The 12,709-nt window shown below is 32.4% G+C and overlaps 1 protein-coding gene across 9 annotated transcripts in view; it reads left to right on the forward strand.

Moving 5' to 3' along the window:
- The first annotated feature begins 2,853 nt into the window (after positions 1-2,853).
- VGlut (Vesicular glutamate transporter) overlaps positions 2,854-12,709 on the forward strand; it is a 29,207-nt gene continuing 19,351 nt past the window's right edge. For 2 of the 9 annotated variants that reach the window (XM_071890931.1, XM_071890933.1), the window contains exon 1: positions 2,854-3,061. The gene's annotated coding sequence lies outside the window, so the exon portion shown is untranslated. Of the gene's footprint in view, positions 3,062-3,232; positions 3,549-12,709 lie in introns of those variants that run through there. The other 7 variants (XR_011781708.1, XM_071890935.1, XM_071890932.1 and 4 more) reach the window with 5 other exon arrangements.

Genomic DNA, 12,709 nt, shown 5'->3' on the forward strand with positions numbered 1-12,709 from the left:
ATGCAATGATTTTATCCCACATGGCCCAAGTATTTCTATTTTGCTTTTTTCAGGGCTCATCGTCAGACCAGAAATGGTAAAAAACTACGAAGAAGACTCATGGTCCTCCTAATTGATTTAATAATGACGTGAGGTCCACCACAAAAGACGAAGGTTAAGTCATTAGCGTAACAGACACTTTTCAAGTTACTTTGGATAGTTTCAGCACTTGGAATTAGACAATCGTTCTAAATATCTTGAGGAATTTTATCTATCTCAATGTTAAATAAAAATGTTGATATAGGATCTCCTTGTTTTAATCCTATTTTACTTTCGAAAGACGTCTCTTGATCCCCGTCCATCACAATTGTTCGGTACTTTGCTAAAATAAGTGCAACTATTTTTATGATAAAATCGCCAAATCCTTTTTGGTATAGCCTACGGATAATATATTCATTCGAAAGTGTATCGAATCCTGTGACAAAGTGTATGACCAATACGGACATGTTTCTCTCTGATTCCAGTAAAGTTTGTACTGAAAAGGGTACGTTGCCCCCGAAGCTTGTCCTTTAATAATCCATATTGGGAAGTGTGCAGATAGGGAGAGGTTATTTTATATATTCTGTTAGCCAACACATCTGAAAAGATTTTGTATATGCAGTTTTGCCTATAACTTAATAATTAAATATGAAGAGTTGTTCACAGCAAGAACTATTTCAAACTCAATCCGTCATCAACGTTCAAAATATTGATGATGAAAGGAAAAGAGGCAGACAAATCTAAATTTATGTTATGTTGTCAACTGTCGATGTGTCTCATTCTCCCCCATTTGTACAATTGGCTCTTGTAAAGCAACTATTGTAGAGTAATCCCATAGTTGAGAAGAATGGACTAACTGATAAACGCTTCTTGATAAAAACTTCGTTTTTTTAATGAGAATTTAAATGAATTCATAATTTATAAGATCCATCAAAATCCACTTAATCGTCTAGAGACTATTACAGCAAATACCTTAACAATCTTTTACGTTTCTTTATAGTAGGAATATTTAGGATAACAATGTAGATAAATAAGAAGGAACTACTAAATAACATCAAGGAGATGAGGAAATTGGACCACTTGAGGAGAAGAAGAAGGAGGAAGGAGAAGGGGAGCAAGGTAATGTCTTTATTACTCAAGAACTTTGTATTATAGTTGGAGATAGGATGATGGGTCTTGGACCCGGGTATGGTATAAGTAAACTTGTTGAATCCAAAAAGATCTTAGACCCAAACAGTTACCCGAAGATTGATGGGTCATAAAAAGATCTAAGCTTGTAGTATTGATTAATACTTAATCTTTGTTACAAAAAGAAAAAAAGATTCTATCTATATTGAATATGAACTTTCTTGATCATGATTAGTGATTGGAGCAAAATCTACATTGCATTCTGTACGTATTCTACAGGGTGTTATCTCATACATTGTTATCCTTATTGCATCACGCAACTTTCCCCCCGTACAAAAACGAGAAAAAGGCTTTAAAACCAGTTGGTACTAACCTAATTCTTTCCAACAATGGAGCTATTGATCAGAGTTTAAAAGGACCTAAATATATTTCAAACAATCAACGTTCAGAACACTGATTAAGAGTGAAGAATCTTAAAAATCGACAGCTGATAACTAGATACACTCTATATTTTTTCTGCTCACAAACAAACAAAAAAATACGCTGTATCTGGTTATCAGCTGTCCAAGTTTCCTTCTCTTCTTTCCTTTAATCACTGCTCTTAAACTTGATTGCTTTCATATGAATAAGTTTTTATTAAGCTCTGAACAGTAATGAACTATTATTCAATAATAATTCAGCAGCTGCAAAGGTTTGGTCAACTACTAACCGATTTTGGTCCTATTTCCGTTGGTTTTTTTTTTTTTTTTTGGAGAAGAAGTTTCGATAAAGGTAATCATAATGTGTCCAATGATATTATAACGATAATAACTAATAGTGATGTAAATTGTCTGAATTTTTTGAGCATGCCCGTTTATTATTTTAGGAATTGGTAATCTGAAGAATGAATTTTCTTTTCCATACCATTTGTCATTATTATTTAATTCCTGAGTAGTAAAATCCTCTTCTAAATCGATTCAATTATATCTAAAAACTGATTGAACATCCGTGTCTCCTCATAAAAAACGGAGAGCAGCTGGTTGTAGCTGATCTCCTTCAAAGAATCATTCAAATTGTTAGGGTTATCATGTTGATTTTCCTTTTTTTTTTTTTTGTAACATGTTCACAACACACACAATTTTCATCGCTAGTAATAGCATTGCCTTATTTATTCTTTGGGCATGACTTACCTCAGTAGCAAAAATGCAACTTCAATCCTGAATCTATTTTATTTAAGTATGAACTTCGACTAAAATACTTAAAATATTCGAGAGAAGCATCCGTGTAATTTTGATTTCAAATCAGGGTCTGAAAGTTCGAAATGTACCCGGGAATATAGGTCTAAAGATCCAAACCTAAATGCAGATTTGAGAAAATGTGGATCCTTTGTTATAGTTTGACAAATCTATTATGTATATGGTAGATACTTATAAAGTCATAATTATATTTTAAGAAAAGGAAGGAATAGAAAATTGACGGATTTTCAATTGCTTTTTTTTTTTTTTACTTTCTTTGTTAACTTTGAATTGATATATACGTTTATAAATGTATTTTGTGGTTACCTGAGCGCAGTTACCTTGTCATATCCCCCTCCTTTCCTTCTCTTCAATTATTTTTCGTCCAATTAAACAATACAGTTCTACATGCCCCGCACGTTTCCCCATCCAATCCCTGCTTTCTCTTTCAACCCCCTCTCTCCTTCTTGCAAGGAGCGCCGTAAGGCTCGAAAGAGTGCTTAGCGGAGATCCCTTGAATGTGGATTTTACACATTACACATTACAGTAATCTCTGAGTCGTTGATAGGAAGGGTAGTAGTACAAAGGGACAGAAGTTCAGAGCTGAATCTTTTGTCCCGAGTTCCTCGGGTAGGTCCTCCGTCTTGGTTTGGTCTACTGGATTGATGTGTCATCTTTTATAAGGCTTATTTTGGAAGGAGGTAAGAACTTAGTAGTTTTTAAGACGAGAAAATAATCTATAGGCTTCGAAAGTAATAGTTTATAAAGCAGTGAGAAAATTTTGAGAGGAAAAGGAGAAAAAAAAAAGAGAAAGGCCAAAAAAAGGCCTTCCCTCAGCAAAAAAAAAAAAAGAAAAAAAACATTTCTCCCCCACTCTTCTGTACTCCTCCATATTAAAACAGCAAAAGTAGTCGCAGGATGCGACAGACGTCTTCTTCTTCAACAAACATTTCAAAATAGTTTATTTATTATCATTTTGTTAAAAAGTGTTTCTATTAATATATATTATTTTATTAGTCGTCGTGAGAACAAGTGTATCGAGTTAATGTCAGTGCCCAAAAAATAAAGTACTTTATTACTTCATAAGTTGTCCCTGAAATGAAGAGTCTGCCAAAGTCCCTTTAAGAAGAAAAATTCAAAAAAAAATATCCCCAAGCAGCCCCAGATTATTAATATTAGATACCAAAGGTAAGGTACTGATGGACCCTGGGGTTCTTCATACATATATATATATGAAGAAAAACTCACGTGATCACGTGTCATCAGACATGTACAAAGACTGATAAAGAGAGAGAGAGAGAGAAAGAAGGAGCCATTTTGAATTTACATATGTAGATATTAAGTACATTTATAGATATGATTTTTTTCCTACACTACTTTTCCTAATTTAATTTTGATTTATAAGTTTTACTGTGAACATTTGAAATATTCAATATGAAAGGATTTGATAGTACGCTGATGAATGGAAGTGTAAGTTTGTGGTGATCATGTGATGATAGTGGGGTACGATATTGTACAGTGATGTCTTTGGTTAGGGATAGTATCTGTGTACGAGGAGTCAAAATAAACTGCCTAAGAGCGGGTTTTTACAAAATACATATACTTCCATTTAACTAGCCATAATTATATTTATAGAGTGGGGGAGGGGGGGGGGAGCTGAACACGAGACTTGGAGCTAGCTCGACTTGTACTTGAGTCCATATTTTGAGGACTTGCGACTTGACTTTATCTCACTATTCAAGACTTTCGTCTTGAATTGTGCTCGTGATTCAACTTGGATTCGAAAGCTAGTTCATACGAAATTCGAAAAAAGCCAGTTAATTGTGGCCCTAACAGAAAACTCAAAATAAATTTGAGGACTTGATAACTATACCCAAGGACTTGTGAGCAAAGATTTTGGGCTTTATTTGAGCAATCAGCACAAGGACTTTTCCCCATCTCTGAACTATAAGGTCACTAGAGGCTGAATGGTTATTGGTTAAGATTGGTTCAGCCTTTTTGGTGTGATAAAAGTCCCCACATATAGGGGTTTTATGTTGAAGGGGTGGAGGTGGTTATGGACATAAACCTAATAGATCTAGGGGGCGACGGGACATATTAACCTATGCGCACCTATGTGTTTAATGTAATTTACTCACATTCTAAGACATTACTTGTAGTCTAAAATATTCGTACAACAAAAGTGTCTCGTAAAGCGAGATATTACTGTACGTTGTAGATATATTCTTTTTGGGTGAATAACCCAAGTTTGCTGATAGGAAAAAAAGGGGAAATAAGAAAGAAACTGAGACATATATTTATGACTCATTTCTTCTTTGGAGGGAGGAAGGAGTCGAAATATTGAGGAGATGAGGATGGGGGAGGGGGGGGCAATATACTCATTTATGTAAAAGAGAAAGTCATACCCATTTTCTTCTTTATTCCTCCTTCTCCTCCGCCTCCCCTTCCCCCCAAAAAAAGGGATAGTTACCCATTTTGAACATGTCAGCTGACTTTTCCCCTTTACATACTTACATAAGAAGAACATATTAGAACCAATTTACTAATTATTATTTTCGTTATGTCATAATTAATAGTCATCATTTATCCACTTTAACACGTCCTTACCTTTATTGAATCACGCAGCCTTTCTTCTTAAAATCCACAGAAAAAGGCCATAACTAATTTATCTTCCTAACAGAGGATTTTTTATTTAAAAACACTATGTAGAACACAAAAAATGACCATTAAAATTTTTAATTGCAGTAGGTTTGGCTTTTAAAGTCTTTAAAAAACATAATTGTGTATATTTTCGATACAGATTCTTCGAAATCATAAATATATGACGTTGTTCACACTGTTTTTTCAACCCGTTTTATTAACTTTATTGTATGTCACAGCCTTTTCTTCTGAAACAGAAAAAGGAAGAATTCTCCTTTTCAACTGTGGAATTTTATTCGGTATATCCTTATTCATGGCTTAGCGTTAAATAAGCAAAAACTCCGACGGCTGACAAATAAATATACTGTATATTTTTGTATTTATGAGGAATAACGCAGATATATATATAAAGCCCAATATTTGATGGACATATTTCGAACAATTATACCCCTTATATTCATTTATTTTGTCAAATTTTATTTTTTGTTACTTAAAAAAGAAAAAAAAATGTCGGTATTTATATAGATAAATTGGATTCTAGAAGAAAATTTAGTAATGGAACGGTTAAAAATAAAAAAATCCGGATTGCAATTCTTTAATTTTTTAACAAATAGTTAAAAAATACCATTTTGCTATTATTGGCATCCACAAAATCAAATGGAATTTTAAAAAAATAATTTAAAAAAGAAAATTTGATATGTAAAAATTTCAAAAATTTTAAGTTATTCACAAAAAATTAAATTTTTTGGAAAATAATTTTAAACATCCCTGGCAGTTCTCAATAAAAAAAATTAAAAAAGAATTCAAAAATAAAATTTATTATCTAAGAATAATTTAAATATTAATTTTTTTGGAAATAAATTTCAAAAATCTCCAACTTTTTTTATAAAAGAAAAAAAATATATTTAATTTTTTGGGAATAAGTTTCAAAAATCACCAGCTCTTTAAAAAAATAATCAAATATTAAATTTTATGGAAATAAATTTCAAAAATCCCCATCCGTTTAAAAAAAAAAGTGAAATAATTAATTTCTTGTTAAAAGCAATAGTTCCTTAATTTGGGGATGAGATATTATTTTTTTCTTTACTTAAAAAAATAATAAAAAGTTGAATACCATTAATAAATAATAATAAATATCAATCCGAATTACAAATTAAACAGTATTTTCCCGATGCTGATCTCAATTCCGATTTCCAGAAAAAGTACCCGATTCTGACTAATTGTTCCATCTCTAAGAACAATCCGTTTCACGGGCCTGCTCCTCCCTCCCGAAAAATCCGCCGAACAATTCTGAGTAGAAAAATTTGCTCACTTCTGTAACCATCAAAATGGATTTATTCACTCAATCTATTGATTATAAAATCAATTTACCCTGTTCCTTGAAGGTAAATTTATGTGTGTATTAATATAAAAAAAAGCTCAAAATCATTGATTCGTTAGCAAATTCATCTATGAAATCATTGTTCAATCATTTTTTGCAAACTCAACGATCTACACAGCACAGTTACGGGGAATTTATATTAAAAAAAATCGACTGCTAACAACGTAATAGAGTGTTGTACATTTAAGTGTTAGTGAAATAAAGATGTGTTTTTCTTTTCTTTCTTTTTTTTTATCAAAAAACGCTTTTTGTTAATTAAATTTTGTTAAAAGAATTTTGTAAAAAAAGGATGAATAAGTGCTATTGTCATGTAAAACTATGGGATGATCAATCTTCCCTAGTTTTAATTTTAATTAGTATGTAGAGACGAGAGTCAACATTGCTGTTATAAAAAAAAAGGATAAAAAAATTGTATTTTTTTGTAAAAAGGGTGCTTTTAATATGTAGAATTTTTTCTTGTCAAATCGGATTATAAGTTCAATTTTTTTCCTTTATCCCCCCCCCCTCTCCTATTAGTATTTATTAGGAATATATTCTATATATTGCGTATGTCTAATATGAAAAACACTTAAACCTCAAACCCTAATCCTGCTGGCTAGCTTTCTAGCAAGCTCAAAACCTAATTCAATTATCAAAAAAGAAATCAGGAAATGAAAGGGGTGACTATACATTATACAACAAAAAAAAATGGACGCTTGACAAAAAATAATATCCATCATCTTAGGAGTTCGTTTCTTTTCTTTATGATATATATTGTATACTCAACGTGTTGATAAGAGGGATTTGCAAGATCGGTCATTCTTCCCCCATTATTTTTGTCTTTCTAGTTGGAGACTTTCACATAAAGAGATTTTTATATTATTTTACATTCACTGAAGAGAAATGGGTGAAGACTCAAAAAATAGAATCCTCTTCGAGAGCGTCTAGTCTCAGTTCTAAAAGTCTGACAATTTTGTTCAAACCACAATTCAAAAGAACTGATAAAAAGCTCCAATTTGATGTTTATTTTGTTTTTGTGGGAGCAACCCGAGCAACAAACAAAACGACAAAGGTACTACGATCTCCTCCGCGCACAAGTCGATCTCCGATAAGAAGATATCCACAGTGGACGCTGGTCTTAATAGAATAAATGATCACTTCTTGGCGGAATCAAGAGCTCATGTCCAGGGAATTTTCAGAACCAAACATCCAGCTCAGGTCATGTTCTTCGCCATCGTGGGTTCCGACGGAAGCAAGATCCCTCCCTACTTCTTCAAGACCAACGAGAAAGTCAACACGGACTTCTACTACAAGCTCCTCAGGTACTTTACTATGGTTGAAGAGCACGTTCTCCAGGGACAACTATGTGTTTACGCAAGATGGCGCCCCGGTAGACACCTCCAATATAAGTTCAACATTTCACCAGGGGGAAAATAGCTACCTTCGTACACACGCGAGGTGAACCCTCTGGAATTTGCTGTTTGGTGCATGTTGGAGGGCAAAACTTTGCTTTAATTTTCGTTCGTGATAATTTAGAATTTTTGTGTCATTTCCAACCGTCTTTGTTCAGTGTGATAAGAAGTCTTGCGGTCCTCCTTCTTGATTTTGCACTAATTCCATTCCAGATTGAAAATAATAGGCTGTGTACCAATAGATAAGATCAACCCAGAATGTGACATATCAACATAAAAGCAGGCTGGGATAAAAAAGAAGTTATTGAGACGAACGGTTTTTTTCATTTTTTAGTTATTTTAATTCATAAGTATGGATCCCAAGATTTCTTACGCCCCAAATATGCACCCTTACATCAACAAAATATTATTTGTCGGTGTGGAATTATGATAGGAAAGGCATTGATCTTTTTCATAATGCCTCATTTAAAATTAAAGGTTTTAGAAAATCTTAAATAATTAAGCCATTTTATAAACATAACATATTGAATTTTGGTCACACGTAGTAAAGAATTTAAAACCATGGGTTTTACACAACAAATCAAAAAAAATTATGAATATAATTTAAAAAGCAGAATTGAATTGATTATTTTACCTTACTGAAGGATTTTACGAAAACAATCCCATGTTTCGCAAAAGGCACGTCGTATATACGCCCGAAAATATACGGAAATTAAAAATACTTTACAAATCCATGTGATGAATATTAATTGTTTTTTTATATGAGGAGAACATTTTTAATATATGTACTATTATGAATATTAAAAAAACCTATTGTGTTATAAAGTTTAAATGACAACACATTTTTGCATTTTAAAAAATGTGGAAGAAAATTTAAAAAAACTATTTTTGTACAAATCTTGCAAAAAAAAAAAGGAGTAAAAATCATGTATTGGCATTAATTAATGAAACACAAACCTAACAGAATTTTTTGTTATTTGCAAAAACAAAAAAGTTATGGAGAAGAATGTCGTCGAAAAAATAAGCTGCGATAACTGCTTCATTTTTGCAAATATTGCTTAAATTATTAAATGAATTGTATCATAAATTAAAATGTCAATATTACGTAGATAAAGTCTAATTTTGTTTTTAAGGAAATGCATCGTTTTGAACTATTTCTTCTTAAAAATGAAGGCTTGATGAAAAAATAGAAACTTTCTTTAGGAAATGACAGATACTTGTAGTGAAACATACATTTTTATGTGTTAAATTTATATGCAAACAAATCTCCTGATAAATTTGATTCAAACTTTATTTTATCTACTAATTCAATGTCTCATTGGAAATTAATTTTTTTCCTCCTGAAAAAACAAAACTGCAATTTTAATGGATTTTTTTATTTGCTCATAGCTTTTCTGATTTTGAATAAATTTAGAAAGCAGTTTAATTCGATTAGTTGTTTTTTGAGATACCAGTCACTCTTTGACTTATAATTTCATCAACTATCTGGTCTCCTTGAGCTTCAAAAAACAAAGAAAAGAATAAGCCCTCCTTATATGACTCTACCCCCCGAAAATAATAATAATAATCACAACCCCTTTTCTAAGCCTGACCAGGTTCAAAAGAAATACATATTCAAAATTTCAGCTACCTAGATCCAACGGGTACCTATAAAGGACACACAGACAGATACACACTTCTGATATATATATATATATAAAATCTACGAAGTCCCATAATAAATTGAGATGTTTAAGTTGACCCAACATATAAATAGATGCTAAATCAAACTTTTATTAATAATTTACTCAGTAAAATTGAAAACAAATTCTGGGATTGCGAGGATTTCTCCTTGGAAGACCAATGTTTCATTATTTAATTATGCTGATGATTGATGAGTTGGCATGTCACCTTCAGTGACTTTCAGATCATCCCGCACCTGTATTGCCTTTCTCATATTTGGATCCGTCTGTATATATAATTTTATCAGGGTGTTCAACTTGACAGTTGTCAACACAGATACAATTCCTCATGGTATAGTCACTTATATTATTCACTTCGACTTGATCAAGCATTATATCGCAAAAGAAACGATGCCCAGGACGCCTTGAAAGATCACCAACGCATTCCCAGGTGCCACAAGAATAAATAGCTTCTTGTTAAATATACAGTCCGTCAATCTAAAAACAATCTAGAATGATTTTTATGAAATTTGAGTATATATTTCTATCAACAAATTAAACTATTTCACTTTTTGGGTCTGTAGCAAAAATCTCTAGTCACAATAAAATAATGATAAATTGAAAAGAGAGACAATTGGACCAATAAGAGCTTTCTAGATCAAATAAAGTTGCTATACTCTATCGAAAAACTTTGACTATCTCTACTTATCCCAGAAATTTGAATTATATACATATATAATTGATTCAAATATGCCTATAAAATATTGGGTACTAAATTGTACTAAATATGAAGTAAAAAAAATTGATTGAGATTTTATTCTATTATTACTTTTAAATTGACATACCACATATTGAATTGTCATTAAATGACTCTTTGGAAATTGGACGATAAGTCACGAAAATTGATCTTCACAATGAAAGTATAAGAAATTGATACATGTTATTGTTGAAAAGACCCATATCGGGGCTAATATTAGTCTTGTAAATCAAATAAAGGCTTTAAACTATGGATGAAATTATTGAGTATTGTATCTCATACCAGAAATTTGACTAATAAACCTATTATTGACCCAAATATGTCTATGTCTAATCAATAAATGAGGATTTTCTCGTTTTGTTAATATTTGTTCTATATTATTTTTTTTATGTAGACACACCACAATTATATCCTTCTGCAAATTATCTTTATTTTGTATCTCCAATTATCGATATGAACCCTTTGAGGGGCCGTAAGTTGCACTTAAAGCTGAGAGATGAATTGGTTGCAAGGGGGCTTATATCGGGGCCAATAATGGTCTTTTAATTAAGAAAAAAATTATAAATAATAGTAGAAACTATTGGGTATCTTAACTCATCCCAGAAATTTAAAAAACAAACATTTAATTGGGTAAATATCAGTGTTGAGACTCGGTCCAGCAGCGAATTTATTGTTCCGTTCGGTCTTAAGTGATTTTTTCTAAATCAATTTTTCCGGTCCATACCGCAATCTTAGACTCCGGGCCGATTTTTTTTTTTCGATTCCACTTTGTAGACACACTTTGATTCGGTCTCGCTTTATGGACCATTTTTTTTTCCGGTCTCAATTTATGGACCTACTTTTTTCGGTCTCAAATATTATAAGAGGCCAATTTTTTTTTTTTTTTTCTAGATCAACTGTCATTTATTTTTTTCAAAAAATCTCAAAAGTACACTATAAGTTCTAGAATAAATACTGTATACATATAAAAGACGGCAGGATCCAAATTAATCCGAGCTATTTCTGTTTAAACTTCCTATAACGGCATTGTACTTAAAAAAACATATGATCTCATATGATAAACAATCTATCCTTAAAATCCGTGTAGACTGCATTTTTTTGTGACCGATCTAGACCAAATTTTTAAGTGAGACTTTTCCAGGCAGAGCTTTTTTGTTCGACCAAACTAATTTGGTCAAAAAAACAGTCTTAGACCTTTCCCATTCTTGACTATTGCTCAAGATTGTTTTTATGTTGAGGAGCCACATATTTATATTGCAGCCCAATTATGATTAGACATGTACGCATTCCACTCTTCATTTGTGAGATTCCTGAGAGGGAACAGACATACACATGTTTTTCCCTTGTTTTTTTTTTATTTGTTTTTTTTTTAGGGAGAATTATTAATAAACTCCCGGGTTATTGCATCTTCCATAAAATATAATATTTATAGGAAACGTATATACGAACAACGAAGAAGTTGTCTCCTTCTCAAGAAAAAAAAAGAGATCAATAATTTTATTTTATTATTATTAATAATAATAATATAGAATGTTTAAAAATCAACCAAGTGTAATATGAGAATTTATGAGGCAAAAAAATAAAACCCTGGTTTACTCCCCCCTTTTAAGGGTTTTTTATTATAATTTCATTTATACATATAACTAAACTATATATAATAAAAAAAATTGTCAAAAAGGGAGTGTCAGATTTATATAAAAATATATCCAATTATTTTTTGTGAGAGTATACTCGTACGTAAAAGAGACGTATGATAAAAAGAATAAGGGGGAAAAAATATAAGTAAATTGTCAAAATATATATATATATATATTCACTAAACCTCTCTATTTATCTCACTTTTTCTTTTGTTAGAAGATTCTTTTTGGTAGTGGGGGGTTTTGAGGAACTACAGGGTGCGTGGACAAAAATGACGACATTACTCCATCAGCTGATGTCTGATCCGTCTGTTTTTGGTGTTCAAATTTTTCTCGGGTTATAGGCTTCAGTTATTGTTCACCATTTGTAGCGATAGCATCATTTTAAGTGCCCAAGAAAAGTCATTATGTTCAATGAGAGAGATCGTAGGTGCGCTGCTATTCAGATTATGCTTAGTGATCACATGACATTAAGCAATGCTGACATCTCTAGCCTTCTGTCAATGCCAGTTAGAACGGTTATAAGTCTCAGGAAGTAGCTGGAGGAGTCATCAGACCCAATGGACGTGCTTGACAGGAAGAAAAAGGAGGAGAAGAGCACCAGGATTGTCCGGGACGTCACCTTTATCAACAAGGTCAGGGACATCATCGACGAGGACCCCAGCGTTCATGAGAGCCATGGCAAGTCTGTTATCAGCGACAGTACTCAGCTCCCGCCCACAAAGCTAAGCGGACGCAAGAATGGCTGAAAAGTCATGCTTTTGCGTTAATACCCTTCTTCTCTTGGCCTCCCTCATCACCGGATTTGAACCCGTTGGACCACTTTGTCTGGGCCTACGTGGAGAACATGACCAACCGTTCCTCCCATAACACCAAGCAGCC

This window comes from Lepeophtheirus salmonis, chromosome 9 (assembly GCF_016086655.4).
Source record: "Lepeophtheirus salmonis chromosome 9, UVic_Lsal_1.4, whole genome shotgun sequence".
In the NCBI taxonomy this organism is placed as follows: Eukaryota; Metazoa; Arthropoda; class Copepoda; order Siphonostomatoida; family Caligidae; genus Lepeophtheirus; species Lepeophtheirus salmonis.